The sequence below is a fragment of the Microplitis mediator genome, chromosome 6 (genome assembly GCF_029852145.1).
Source record: "Microplitis mediator isolate UGA2020A chromosome 6, iyMicMedi2.1, whole genome shotgun sequence".
Classification (NCBI taxonomy): Eukaryota; Metazoa; Arthropoda; class Insecta; order Hymenoptera; family Braconidae; genus Microplitis; species Microplitis mediator.
Window position 1 is genome coordinate 1,785,023 of NC_079974.1, and position 15,022 is coordinate 1,800,044.

A 15,022-nucleotide genomic window follows, 5' to 3' on the forward strand; every position below is an offset into this window, starting at 1 on the left:
CTATCACGTATAACCAGGGAAAAAAGGATCAGACCTGATCAGACATGAACAGGCATGAGTCTTAAGACTTTCAGTACTTGAAGTTCGTACGAGACCTACTTTTCAACTCAATCTCTTAGGTCAACAGGTAACGAGGCGAACTTTCAAGCGCAAGGACCACGGTTCGAATCCTAGACACTCCCATATTTTTTATTTTTTTTTCATTTTTATAGACATAATTATATATAATTGTATATAGTTATGCATAATTATATATAATTATATAGGACCATTTTTTATATATAATTGTTTTACCAGAATGGGCATGAACAGACATGAACAGACCTGAACATGCCTGATCAGGCCTGGTCAGGCATGGTCATTTTTCATGTCTGATCAGGCCTGAAGACTCATGCCTGCTCATGCATGATCAGGTCTGAACATTTTTTCCCGGGTATAACCAAAAAAATGCAATATTGCTACAAAAAAATAATGTATTTTGCACCAAAAAAAAAATGGGGCAAGATACATTACTGAGTTTGTAAAAAATCACATAAAAACTTATATTTTCACTCATCTCCGAACAGTTAAAATATTCAAAGTACAAGAAAAAGTGATAATATTAGTATTTCTGGTGTAAATTCTTGTAAAAAAAAAAATGAAGTTAAGCAATTATTTTTAAATGAATCTGATAAAATTAATATTAATTTTCTTTATTCTTCGGGCTATCTATATTTTTCTCAATTTATCTATAAATTGTCTTATTGAGAGGTTTGCATGTTTTAGGTTTCCACTATATCCGATATTCTTTAAGGAAATTGAATGCTCTACAAAAAAGGTCTCTTAACAATTTTCGCTAAATTCACTCCTTCAAAAGTTATTCAAGATTATTAAAGTCGTTTTACTTAACTTCAACCTTGAATAACTTTTGAAGGAGTGAATTTAGCGAAAATTGTTAAGAGACCTTTTTTGTAGAGCATTCAATTTCCTTAAAGAATATCGATTGGCTATCTCCGGAAACTTATTTTTACATATATTACAAAATTCCAAAGTTGAACAATCAAATTTTAAAGTTATACCTATGTTCAAAGCATGATTATAAGGAAACGGTTCAACTGACGAAAAATTTTAAGCAAACCTTTTTTGTAGAGTATCAAATTTCCTTCAAAAAATGTATCTTAGTCGATTTCGATTATCTCGATGGTTTGAGAGTTATGAGACAAAATCCCGCTCATTAAAAAATAATCAAAAATTGCGATGATACACCTCTTAATTTCAATTTTAAGGGCTCAAATTTTCACAATAATTTTTTTTTGTCATCCCAAATAATATTTTCACAGTATCGTTAGGAAAAAAAAATAGTCGATTTTTTTGGCCCAGTCTAATATATATATATATATATAGGTTTCATATCAATGAAATCTGATCAGATTTAATCATACATAGACATATATAACTACATATAGGTTTATATCAGTCACGTCTGATCAGATCTAATTATGTATAGGCCTATATCTAATTATATATGGGTTTGTATCAATCATGTCTGATCAGATCTAATCATGTATAGACTTATATATGATCATATATGGGGTTATAACAGCTAGGTATGATTATATCTAATTATATATAGACTCATATATGATCAGACCTGCTCATATATAGACTTGTACATGATTATATATGGGGTCATAACAGCCAGGTATGATCAGATCTAACTATATATAGACTTATATATAAATAGATCTGATCATATATAGACTTATGTATGATTATATATGGGGTCATAACAGCCAGGTATGATCAGATCTAATTATGTATGGGGTCATATATAATTATATATAATTATATATGACCCCATATATTATCATGCATGATTATATATAACTTCATATATGATTATATATAATCATATATGATCATATATATGAACATATATAATCATGTATGATTAGACAAAATCTTTTTTCATCGGGTATATTTTATGTAAATGGAAATTATTTATAAAATTTCATAAGTACTCCATAGTATTTTATAAGTAATAGCCTTCTAAATAAAACTTACAAAAACTCATAAATCACATAGCTTTTAAATTAAAATTAAATTTTTTAAGTTTTTACAAGTTAATTCGATTATAAATTTTCTTACTAATTCTCATAAAATTTTTATAAGAAAAAGGTCTGCATTTGTCCATGTGATTCCTGATTCAGTCTCATAAAATTTCGAAGAAATACATGTTAAATATTTTCTCATAAAATATGACAAATATTTTATGATATTCAATAAGATAACAATTGTTACCCCGTATGAAAAAACCATATACTGTCGATAATATATAAAAAAATATATGGTAAATAACTGACCATATATGGCGGCAAAATTATTAATATTGATTAATACATGATTTATCATATATAATAATTTATAATTTCAATATTATTATAATCCATATAATTTATAATATATGTAATTGTATACATATGATATTACATCTCAAATTATATTCTCGTTTTATATATAATCTTATAATTTCAATATTATAATAATTTCGATATTATTATACATAAATAATTTAAAAAATACACTCGTACCAAAAATTAAAGGAACAAAAAAATTTTAGAAATTTCTTGGTGATTTTTGCAAGACTGTAACTTCATGAAAAATAATCGTATCGAGATTTCAAAAAAAGCATTTTATAGCTTGAAATCTCTAGTTTTATATTTATGCAAATATATATAAACATATATCTATATAAATATATATTTACATACATTTATACAAATATATGTGAACATATATTGATATAATTATATATTTACATGTATAAATATTATATGTCAATCATATAATTAAATCATATATCTTATCATATAACTTAAAGTATATCATAAAATATTATAAGCAACATTTATAAGTTAGCATGTAAAAAAAAATATATTACCAATATATATGTTGCAAATTATAAAATCATATAATATTTCGGCAAAATTTTGTATATGGCTCCATATATGACTTCTTATAATTCTATATAATTTATCATATATTTTGAATTATACTGAAGCTCATATATTGCTTTTTCATACGGGACGTATGAACCTTCGTAAGCACGATAACTCTCGATAGACACCATTAATCGGCCTAATTTTTTTTTATTGTCTTTGTATTTTTTATCACAAGAACCCTTATGAAAATTACTATATCAATCCTTTTAGTTTAATTGTAATTAATTAACGACGTAAAAGTGATGATTCGTGAAAAATTTAGCTGCTATTTTTACTGTTGTTATTATTTTTTTCATTTTTTCTCTCTATCAACTACTGGTGGCAGCACTAGCGTATTAATATGTTTGAAAAAAAAGTGACATCTAAGACAAAAGGCGGAATATTTAAAAAAAATGTTATTAAAAAAATATTAAACTGAAAATAAGAAATAAAAAATCAAATTGATAATTTGTAAGTTGAATAAAAGTTCATAATAAAAAAAAAATACATTAGTATTATATAATAAAAGTAATGATTAAAAATAAAATGAGTGATTGAGGTGTGCACTTTTGGATTTTCCAACATTTTTATCTGATATTTATCATATATTGTTACATAGATTATGACCATATCTGTTATTTTCATACGGGATATGCTTTTGAAATAGGAAAACTTTAAAAATATATCGACACTTCTTACTTACTATTAAAGTTTTAAATTTTCAGGAAATATTTTTTTTTTGTCGTCTATAATAAAATTTTCATATAGGCTAAGAGAAAAAATGTTCGGATAAAAAAAAACACCTAAATGTATATTTTATTGTAAATATTTTATTTAAGTTGCTTATTCATCCAATTAAATTTTTTTTAAAAGACGATAAGTAATATTGTTGAACGATTATTATTATTATTACTGCGGTATCAGTTTTCCAATGTTGCTCGTAACGTCATAACATATATCTAAATTACCGAAATAATAAGCAGCCGTTGCACGAGGCATACTCACGGCTCCCCTGTTAGCCATTTCGCGAGTTTAAAAAGACCGTGTTTTCACCGATCGGTATCCAGAAACTTCTTAAAGTTCAACGGAACACTATTGGTAAGAGATTATTACTTTACATTTTAAATTACTGAAATACAGTGTAATTCAAATAATAGATATTCGGTAACGCTATTTCTCAGATTTCCTCAAAGAAAAATTGATATAGAACATTAATGAATTTTGCTAGTATTAGCTATATCTATGCTAAATTTGTAACTAATAAAAACATAATTTTTAGTTTAAGATAAAAATTCTACGGAGAAAAATATTTAGACTGTTTCGCTAAAACATACAAATTGAAATTAGAAGAATATAGGACAACTACGGACATCAAAAAATAGCTAATTCTGAAAAAATTTAATCGAAAATTACTTAATTTATATATTATTCAGAGACGAAAGTTGTTTATTCATCGCGATCAATTGTATTAAATTTGAAAAAATCTTTCAATTCACTTGATTTTATTATTCTATTTTATTTCTATATTCGTAAAAAGGTGGGGTAATCATGGGCAGTATACATTTCGGCAATTATTAATTGAATGATTATCAATAAATAATAAGTTTAACCCGTTGAGGACACATGGGGTCCAACGGACCCCAGTCAAATTTCAATGCTATTTTAAGTCTACAAAGACCCTTAGGGAATAGATATTTCTTTTGCATAGTTTGCATAGGAGTACTATTTCTTTATTACAAGAATGATCGAAATTCGTGACTTCGATCTTCAAAATAAATATACTTTTTTCAAACTTCATCAGAAATTAATTTTTTTCTCGAAAAAATATTGTTTTTTTGAATAAAACGCCGTTGGATTTTTTTTGATATTTTGAAAATTAAAATTTGTAATACTATTTTTATAAAAAAAGTCCAATTTCGTAAGTTTTTTTTTCTTAACAATATTTAAGTATTTTAAAATCATAAAAAGATTAAAACAATCATAAGATTATTTAACGAGAACATAAAATTAAAGTTTCGCACCGGTTTCAAGTCGATACATAGCGCAGAACACAAATGAGAACTGTTTTCCTGCGTGGGGTCCGCTGGACCCCGTGTGTCCTCAACGTTATTTTTTCGATGTGTGTCCTCAACGGGTTAAATTAATCTCTATACAGATCACAGAATTCCTAAATCAAAAAAGTCCAAATTAAAAGTAAAATTGTAAAAGAAGCTCAAAGACATCGAGACATATAAATAGCTAACAGAATTTTTGCTCAAAGACAATACAAAAATTACGTTTACGTAAAGAACTTATCTTTTATATGATACGTAAAAGAAAGTTGTATCTTTTACAGAAAACAATTCAATAACCATTAGAAACAACTCGATAGTTTAGCGGGAATATTTTATCGGAATAATTATTCGATTTTTCCAGAAAAAAGAAAAAATAACCAAAATGTCACGAGTTATTTTACTGTTATCAATAATTTTATTCATTGGCTGCTTCTATGCTGTTGCAGAAAACTGTGACGGCCATTGGGTAAGTAATAATAATTATTATACGGTAAAACAATAAAATCAAATAAAGACAATGAGCTTTTGATTCTGACTCATTATTTTAATTTCAATAAAATCGCCAGGAATGTCTAGGTAGATTTTTTTTGAATCTAGCTATTGTATTTGTCCTCATAGTTGATTTTTCAAGGAATTTTGTGACAACCTATCATAATTCGTTCAGTAGGGTTCAAAAACACCATTTATAAAAAAATTCATACATGTATGTTCATACCCCGTTCAATTTTCGGTCGATTTTTATTTATTCTTTATATATGTATTTTATTTTATATATATGTCGTAGTCAAATAGTGAAACCCGTCAGATAGTGTAAAGCCGCTCCGTTTCATCATCTGCCGGCAATTCGTGTATTTTAATTCAGCTACGCTATATGACTAGGTATTTCATGAAATGCCCAAGTTCTTGCGGCGCTTTATGTATAACTTCATTATACACGATCTGACTGACTTATCCATCTGACGTTTCACGAAATGCCTCAGTTCAGTCAGTGTAGTGATGATATAACGCTACTCATATATATATATATATATTGAGACAAATCGCTTTTCGTCTTCGCGATTTTTACCAGCAGCCACCAGAATTCGCGGGTTGAACCCTGGCTTAGGCTGGCCTCTAACAAATTTTATTTTACTTGGACAGAGTAGTGGGCTGGGGTTCTTGCAAAGCAAAGACCCGCACTTATTCAAACTCGGCAACGTATGAGAAAACTTATCAACTTACCTCACGGCTTATAAAATTATAGAATATTCTTATTGATGGTCAAATTACTATTTGTAACTTAATTAATATTTATTTTATCCGACTATTTAATAATATTACCAGTAAAATAGGGAATAAGTAGAATGAACAGTGATAGATGGAATAAAAGGAATTAATCAGAATACTTTGCAAGTTTATTGCCAATTATAATAATCAAAATTACTTACAGGAAAATGCTGGATATAATATAGACAGATTCGTGGCACAGTATAAATTTTATATCGCGGGTATACCGCCGGTGACGTACAGTAATATTTAATTGAACTAACTCTATTTATAATAATCAGTAAACTTGAACAGTAAAGTATATCGCAAGAGAATTGCTAGTAATACAACTATAACACAAGTTAATTTCCCGATTTACAAAGTAGTTATCCGTATTAACAAGGTCGCAAATAAATTGCTCGTATATGACAGTAAAACTAATTTATACGTCTTATCACTAATTGATCCAGGATCGAAGTGAAGTTCAATCACCGTAGGGTCTTAGGGCTGTTTTTGGGCTCGCTCCCCACTTCCCCTTACGGTCATGCGTTGAGGTGATAACTAGTCATGTGACCATGGCACTATGACTAGCTTTAGGTGGTTTCAGACGGCAACGAGACGGGGAAAAATGAGAACCGCAAGGCTGAGGGAGAAGATGACAATTCACATTGTCTCAATATATATATATACATATATATATATATATCAGGGTGTGCCAAAAAACGACAATATTTTTAATTTCCCGCCAAGAAAATTGTAAATTTTCTAAAATTCGGGAAGTTATCGTTTTCACCTCGATTTTCGAAAATCGAGTTTTCATCAGATGTCGATGTTTTGAGGTCCCAGGAAGCTATTCTGACTATTTTCAGAATAATGTCCGAGTGGCTGTATGTATATGTGTATGTGTGTGTGTGTGTGTGTGTGTGTGTGTGTGTGTGTGTGTGTGTGTGTGTGTATGGATGTAAACTCGTCATATCTTTTTAATGAATTGACCGATTGAGATGGTTGAGGTGGCGATCGAAAGAGTTTGTTGGCTGTCAACTTTTCTGAAAATTTCAATTCGAGTGATCAAATCAACTCTACGATATAAAAGAAATACAAAAAAAAAAATTTTTTTTTTTATTTTTTTGAAATTTTTTTAGAAATGGCTCGATCAATCGATTCCGGAATCTAATCAGCTTTAGAATTCTATAAAACGCGTCGATTGCCGCCTCAACCATCTCAACCGGTCAATTCGTTTGAGAGATATCGTTGGAGAAAAAATCGAAAAAACGATTTTTTTTTTAAACAACGGCATACAAAAGTATTTTCGAGCTCCAAGAGCTCAATTTCATCACAAATTTTATAATAAATTAATATCATCATTTACTATTTTCAGTGTTCTTGGAACTCTAAATGTGGCTGTAAAGATTACTGGTGTAATAGCAATAGGTGCGAACGGTATGGTAGTTTCTCTCAGGGTGGTAATATGATCTAAAAGTGAATTTTCACAAATTTCCTGTCAGAAGTATACTACAATTTCAAAATTGTAGATTTTTGTTACAAAAAATGGCACCTTATGAATATTGTAATATTGGTCTTATTCAATACTAATAAATATGATAATAATAATAAAAATTTATTGTAGTTATTATTCATGAACTTTGGAAGAAAAAAGTACTTTTGGTAGCTCTTTAAAAATGGAGTCGTCTTATATTACTGAGTCGCAATGCGGTTATTGCCGGCGATTTATGTTAAATGAAGTAGAGTGGGATCTATTTCGTAGCAATGAAAGATGGTTGATCCGATGGAGGGCCGGACTAACGATGAGGAAAATCACGGAAAGAAAATAAATATCATTTTGTTTAATTATTTTATGGGTTCGTTTAAAAAAGCCATTCCAAAAGCCTTCAATGAGACCTGTACTTTGTGTCAAGGATTCGTTCGAATGAGATGGTACACTCAGAAAATTAACTAATTGTGTTTATTATGCTAAATTTTTATTTCCAATTATCTCGAATGATTGAAACGTTTTTAAATGCAAAAATAGTTACACAGAGAAGAAAACATAGTAAATTTTACAAAAAAATATGAGAATAATTACTAAATTTGGATAGTAATCTTAAAACGCTTATGATTTATATGAAAAATTCATGAATAGATAAGCATATTTTACAAGTCGTTTAGTAATTTCTCATATGCTGGTTATGGAAAATCTCTTATATTGCATGTTAATTTTTAGTTATATTCAGTTAATTTAACTATCCCGTTTAGTAAGTTTTACTATATTAGAATGGAAAAAAATTAAATTAAATTTCTATTAACGTTTAACTTTTTATTATTATTGCTATCATTTTGATTATTACACGGGAAAAAATGCTGGAGTAGAATTTACTACACCAAACTACACTGTTAAAAATAATTTGAAAATTACAATACAAAAGGAATTAAATTTTCATAACTAGATATTTGAATTGTATTTTCAATGAAAAAAGCTTTAAATTTAATATACGCAATTTAATAATCAAGCTGGTATTCAAAATTAAGAAAACAAATATGAATTTTAATAAACGTACTGAAAATTTATACTTGATTTTTAAATTTTCCAAGCAAGTATTGAAAATTCTAAAACATATATATCGAATTTTAAAAATTCTATTTGAAATTTCATAATACTTATTTGAAAATTCAAAAAAAAGTATTTGAAAATCCAAAGTGTTAATTTGAAAATTCGAAAAGGTGTATTTTAAATTCTATATGAAATTAGTAATGAAATTTCAAGCACAAATGTATGTGTTTATTGCGTTATATCCCAGTAAACACATTGACGTAAATTTGACGTCAGAGTGACGTTACGCTATGTCATCATTTACGTAAGATATAAGTCACGAGTGAGTCAGGTGTGACTCATTATTTCCCACTTTTTTACGTAAGATTATGATGTAAAACTAATGACGTATGCATGATGTAAATGTGATGTCTGTGTGACCTTCTATGACGTCAATATGACATATGGGTGATGTCAAAATTATCAATTTGGAAAAAATATTTTGAAAAAGAAAAAATTAAAATGAAATACCGAATTTTTGATTTGATTATTACCGCGCGAACGCATTGTGAATTCTGAAACAAGATTAGATAACGTTAAATGATGAAAAAATCCTGGGCGTCTGCTGGGTTCGAACACGGCTCCTCTTGGCTGGGAGTCCTGAACGTTGCTCACTGGTCCACATCACGAGAGTTCAAATCTCGTGCTTAATTGATGTATTTAGAGTGAAATGCCGGAAAAGACAGAGTTAATAAGTTTTCGTGATGGATTTTTACAAAATTTAAAAAACTCCATGAACTTATATGAAATTTTATAGAAGCAATATTTGTCGACCTCGATGATAATTGTATAAAATTTCATTAAGTTTTATCAAATTTTTTAATTTTTTGTTGTGATGTGAAATTTAAAAAATTTTATATAAAATTTTGCGAAACATTAAATAGTTTCACAAAATCGTATGAAATTCAATCTATTGAAAAATTGTGATACTAAACTTTAAAATCATAATAGCAAAAGAGTTCAAACTGTTGTTACATTTTCTTTGTAATCCTAAATGATATTTTCGATATATCATTTAAAAAAATAAAGTTAATTTTTTTATGCTCACGCTAATGTTTTATTCTAAAACGTCTGAATGATCTATTACCGAGTTGATCGATTACTTTGACCCCAAAAATGTTCGACGTTTAGTTGTTATTTTTACACATTTACACATGTTTGAAAATTCATTCTATGATTGTTTTATTTCAATAAATAGATGATAAAAAACTATGACTCGGACATTACATCAGCATTGCGTAAAATACTGACTTGTCACTGATGTAAAGATATGATTTAAGAGTGACATCCACATTACGTATAACCGTGACTTTGCTACTGACATAAATGTATGATTTTAAAATTACGTCATTATGATATACGGATAATGACTTTATTACTACATAACAATGTGATGTAGATTCTATGTCAAACGTACGTAATACATAAGTCATAACTGTGACATCGTACAAGAGTCATGCTTACATCAATATGATGTCACAAGCTTTACATCATATTAAAGTCATATAGAACGTCAGATTGACATCAAATTTACATCAGATGTCGTGACATTGCTATGACCTACGTATGACGTCAAAATAAGGTCATGTGTTCACTGGGATACAATCTTTGAAAATTCAAACAATTTTTTTCACAGTGTAGTAAAAATTTTACTACACTTTGTGGTCGCCGCAATGACAACTGTAGTAACATAAGTCACAGTGTGCGTGATATTTTACTACCATAGGAGTTCTGCTTACTACTGTAATGTGGTAAAACTTTGTAGTTTTCACAACTACTCAATGTAGTATAAAATACTTATTTTGTGGTTTTGGGAACCACACAATTTTATATGAATTGGTATCTGTTACTATTTTTGGAGTATACAATACCAGATTACTTGTACAATCTACTCCAATGTGTGGTAAAATGATCGAAAGAAGAAAATAACAGCGCCACCTACAACTTTTTTACTCCATTCTGTGGGTATCCTCAACTTGTGTCAGTGTATTTAATATTATAAATAATATTATAAAACATTATAAATAATAATATATATAATTAAAAATATTTATATATATAATTAAAAATCGAGGCGTGCAATTATAATATATATAATTTAAAATAAATATATATATAAAAAATATAATACAAAAAAATTTGTTTTGTATTACCTGTCATTCTTCCTTTTGCTTACCTCACCTACAACTTCTTCTATTAAATTTTATTTCTATTCTCTTATCAGTGAATCGTGATTTTAATGCAATTTTTTAAATCATTGCCTATTGAGTATTTGTTATTTATTAGAATTATAACTTTTAAAACGATGGTTTTTATATTTTCTATTAATAAAAATTAATACTTAATTATTCTAAGTTTATGCTTATAAGAGAATTTATAGATTACAAATATATTTTTAAAATTATCCTTATCAGATATTGATAAAAAGTAGGCTTTTAAAATTTGAGTCCTTATTATTTTAAGTTATTCATTAATAAATTCATTTTTATATCATTTTAATTTGATATACTGTAAGTCCGAAGAATCTAAAATTAATTTTTATATTTTTATATCGTTTTCAATATCATAAAAACTAATGATCGTTAACTAACAGATATTTTATTAATACATTACGAATAAAATATATTCTACTATGTTGTGGAGTAAAATGAACCACAGTGGTTATTTAATGCTAGTTCTTATTACTACTTACTGTAGTAAATGGTACTACAGGTTGTGTACCACAGTGTACTGGTAACTGTTACTAAACGTGTAGTTATCCTATATATTACTAGTCAGTGTAGTAAATCGAACTCCATTTGTAGTAAATTTAACTACACATTTTTTTCCGTGAACTATTCCCATAATATTATGGGAATGATTCCCATAATGGTATACGAACCATATAAATTATAGGAACCATTCCCATAAATTATAGGAATGATTCCCATAATATTATAGAAAGTATTCCTATAAATTATAGGAACCATTCCTATAATTATAGGAACCATTCCTATAGTGTTATGGGTATCATTCCCATAATTATAGGAACTATTCCTATAATTATGGGAAACATTCCTATAATTATAGGAACCGCTCCCATAATTTATGGTCGTAATTCCTATGATAGTATAGGAAAAAATTTCACAGAATTATGGGAACCGCTGCCATAATTTTCTTTCCGTGTTGTTATTTATGTCGTCTGTATTGGTGTTGGTGTCGATTTTTGTTTTTTAAAAAATCAAGTATTTTAAGTTAAACATATTATATAAGTATACATATATTGTAGTATTCCGAGCTTGTTAATTAATATCACTTATACTACAATGATAAGACACTTAAACTAGAAGTAACAGCACCACAATTAACAGCAGTAAAAGAATTCTTTCTTCGTACTTCTTTCATACTTCAAAGTCTAATTAATCGATCGATCTGAAATGTTTAGAAAAGTTGACGGCCAACAAGCTTTTTTGATTGCCGCAAAAACCAATTTAATCGGTTAATTAAACAAAAAATTTATAGCAAGCTTACACACACACACACACACACACACACATACACATACACATACACATACAGACACTTAGACATCATCCTGAAAATGCTGAGAGTAGCTTTCTAAGACCTTAGAACCTCGACATCTGATGAAAACACGATTTTCGAAAATCGGGTGAAAACAAAAGCCCCGAATTTTTTGAAAATCATCAATTTTCTTAGCGGGAAGTTAAGAAATCCACCATGTAAAATACTCAGTTCACTGATAAGTTTAAAATAAGTTAATAATTAATTTGATTATAATAACGTAGCTTTGTATTAATTTCCACTTTATATTTTTTAACAAACAATACAACATTTACAATATTTAATTAAAAATGTTTCATACATAATTTACATTATTTATGCAGTGACTCACTGTATGTCTTAATCACCATAATTCTGAAAATTTATAAAAATATTAATATATTTTAAAAAATTTTTCTGTATTATAATGCAAAATATTAATTTCTTCTAATTAAAACATGCATATCACATGTGCTTTAGTGTCATATAATTTTTAAGTTAATTACTGAACAATGTAAGTTAAAATAAGATTATTAAATAGTTCGTAAAAAATCGTCGACGTGTGAAATTTTCAGTTCAAAAGTTATATATATATATATATTATATATTACTAAATTAATTTTAAATACCATATCACTATCAAGTCTTTATTCCTTAATTTTGATGCATAAAAAAATTAATTTTAACTCAATTATGTTACAATTAGTAGTTAGATAATATAATACAAATTCATAAAAATACTGCTGACAATATGCAATCATAATAAACTTATATTACAAGAATAGACCTCATGTTTTCTACAAAAAAAGACAACGTAGTCTTAATGAATCGTGTTGCCGTAACGTTTTAGGGACCGTGCATGATGAGTCGAACGCCAACTAGTGATAAAAGTATTTACTAATCGGAGAAATTTATCAAGTTTCTATACTGTGTATTTATTGTTTACCCTGGCGGATTCGAATTACTGTAAATTATGGTACTCACCGTAATTTACGGTATCCGAAATAATTACGGCATTTTACCGTAAATTGCAGAATTTAACGGCAAATTACGTTAAAATACGGTACTTTGCGGTAAGTTACGGTAATTTGCGGTATTTAACGTTAAACCCGAGCAGACCTAATTTACCGTAGAATAGGCAAAGTATCGTAAAATTCGAGAAGATTTACCGTAATTTGCGGTATAATTACCGTAAATTACAGTAAATCCATTGTAAATTACGGTAAATCGCTATTTTACGGTGGATTACTGTAATTTACGGTGAATTTACCGAAATCTACCGTAATTTGGGTTCATTAGGGAAGATACGATAATTCACCGTAAATTTGCGGCGATCCTGTGATATTACCCTAACGGATCCGAATTACGGTAAATACAGTGATTTACCGTAATTTACGGTGCCTAGCAGAATTACCGTAAATTACGGTAATCTACGGCAAATTACGGTAAATTGCCGTAATTTATGGTAATTCTGCTAGGCGCCGTAAAATTGCGGTAAATTACGGCAATTTACCGTAGATTACCGTAATTTACCGTAGATTACTGTAAATTACCGTAATTTACGGTAATTCTGTCAGGCACCGTAAATTACGGTAAATCACTGTATTTACCGTAATTCGGATCCGCTAGGGTACTCTGCAAACGTGCAGATTTACTTCAAAATTACCGCATTTTACCGTAGAGTGAAGTATTTCACTGTGTTACGGTAAAAATTCCAGAAATTGCTGTAAATCACCATAAATTGCGGTAATTTGCCGCATTCTAACACCGTAAATTACCGCATTTCATCTTATTTAATCATAATTTGCCACAAATTACCGTAAAATGCGGAAAATTTGCATCAAAATACGGAAATTTACCGTAAATCGGACCCGCTAGGGTAGTATTTATTAATTCAATAAATTCCATTAATTTTAATAATTTCTCTACAAAAAAATTTTGTTGCATCCGGAGATGGACAAATACCTTACGTCGGAACCTGCATTTGATTTATCCATTAAATTTTATAGTTTTCTAGAGAGCACACTTGGTGTCAAATGGAAAAAACAACCTGACAGGTTATCACTTGGCCATTTAAATCTACTGTCTCTATGACATCAAATACGTGGTCTGATATCAATACATTCTGGCCATTTACGCGATTATTAATAACGGGCCTAAACCCATATTCAATTATTTTTTCCATTCTTCAGTATTCTTCTTTATTATTAATGACGGATATTTTCCCCGATTAATCTAAAAAGTTACTACAGAAAGCGTGAACTTCGGTAGTAGTGCTGTCTCTATATTTCGTGCACGGTCCCTATTTATAGCATACATTTATAAATACAATGAAGAATATATTTAATTTATATAAGACCATTAAATTATAAATGTAATCTTTAATTAAACAAACATGTAAAACAATCATAACAAAATATACTGCAGTATTTCAATTTACTGAAAAAACAGAGAAAATAAATAATAGATGAAATGAAAAAAGTCGCTATATTATTTAAATTTTTAATTAAATATAGAATAATAATTTAAATTTATGAATAATATGTTCAGGCTTTGATTTCAATCGATTAAGTATCGTTTCGTTATATATATTTTTAGCTCCATTTTTATCACGTTCTAATGTAGAATCGAATTTT

The 15,022-nt window shown here is 28.3% G+C and overlaps 1 long non-coding RNA gene across 1 annotated transcript; it reads left to right on the forward strand.

Annotated features, from left to right (window-relative positions):
• The first annotated feature begins 3,930 nt into the window (after positions 1 to 3,930).
• LOC130669304 (uncharacterized) lies at positions 3,931 to 7,876 on the forward strand. Its single transcript, XR_008990153.1, has 3 exons — positions 3,931 to 4,058; positions 5,376 to 5,480; positions 7,638 to 7,876. It is a non-coding gene; the product is annotated as an uncharacterized LOC130669304 (long non-coding RNA).
• The last annotated feature ends 7,146 nt before the right edge of the window (positions 7,877 to 15,022 follow it).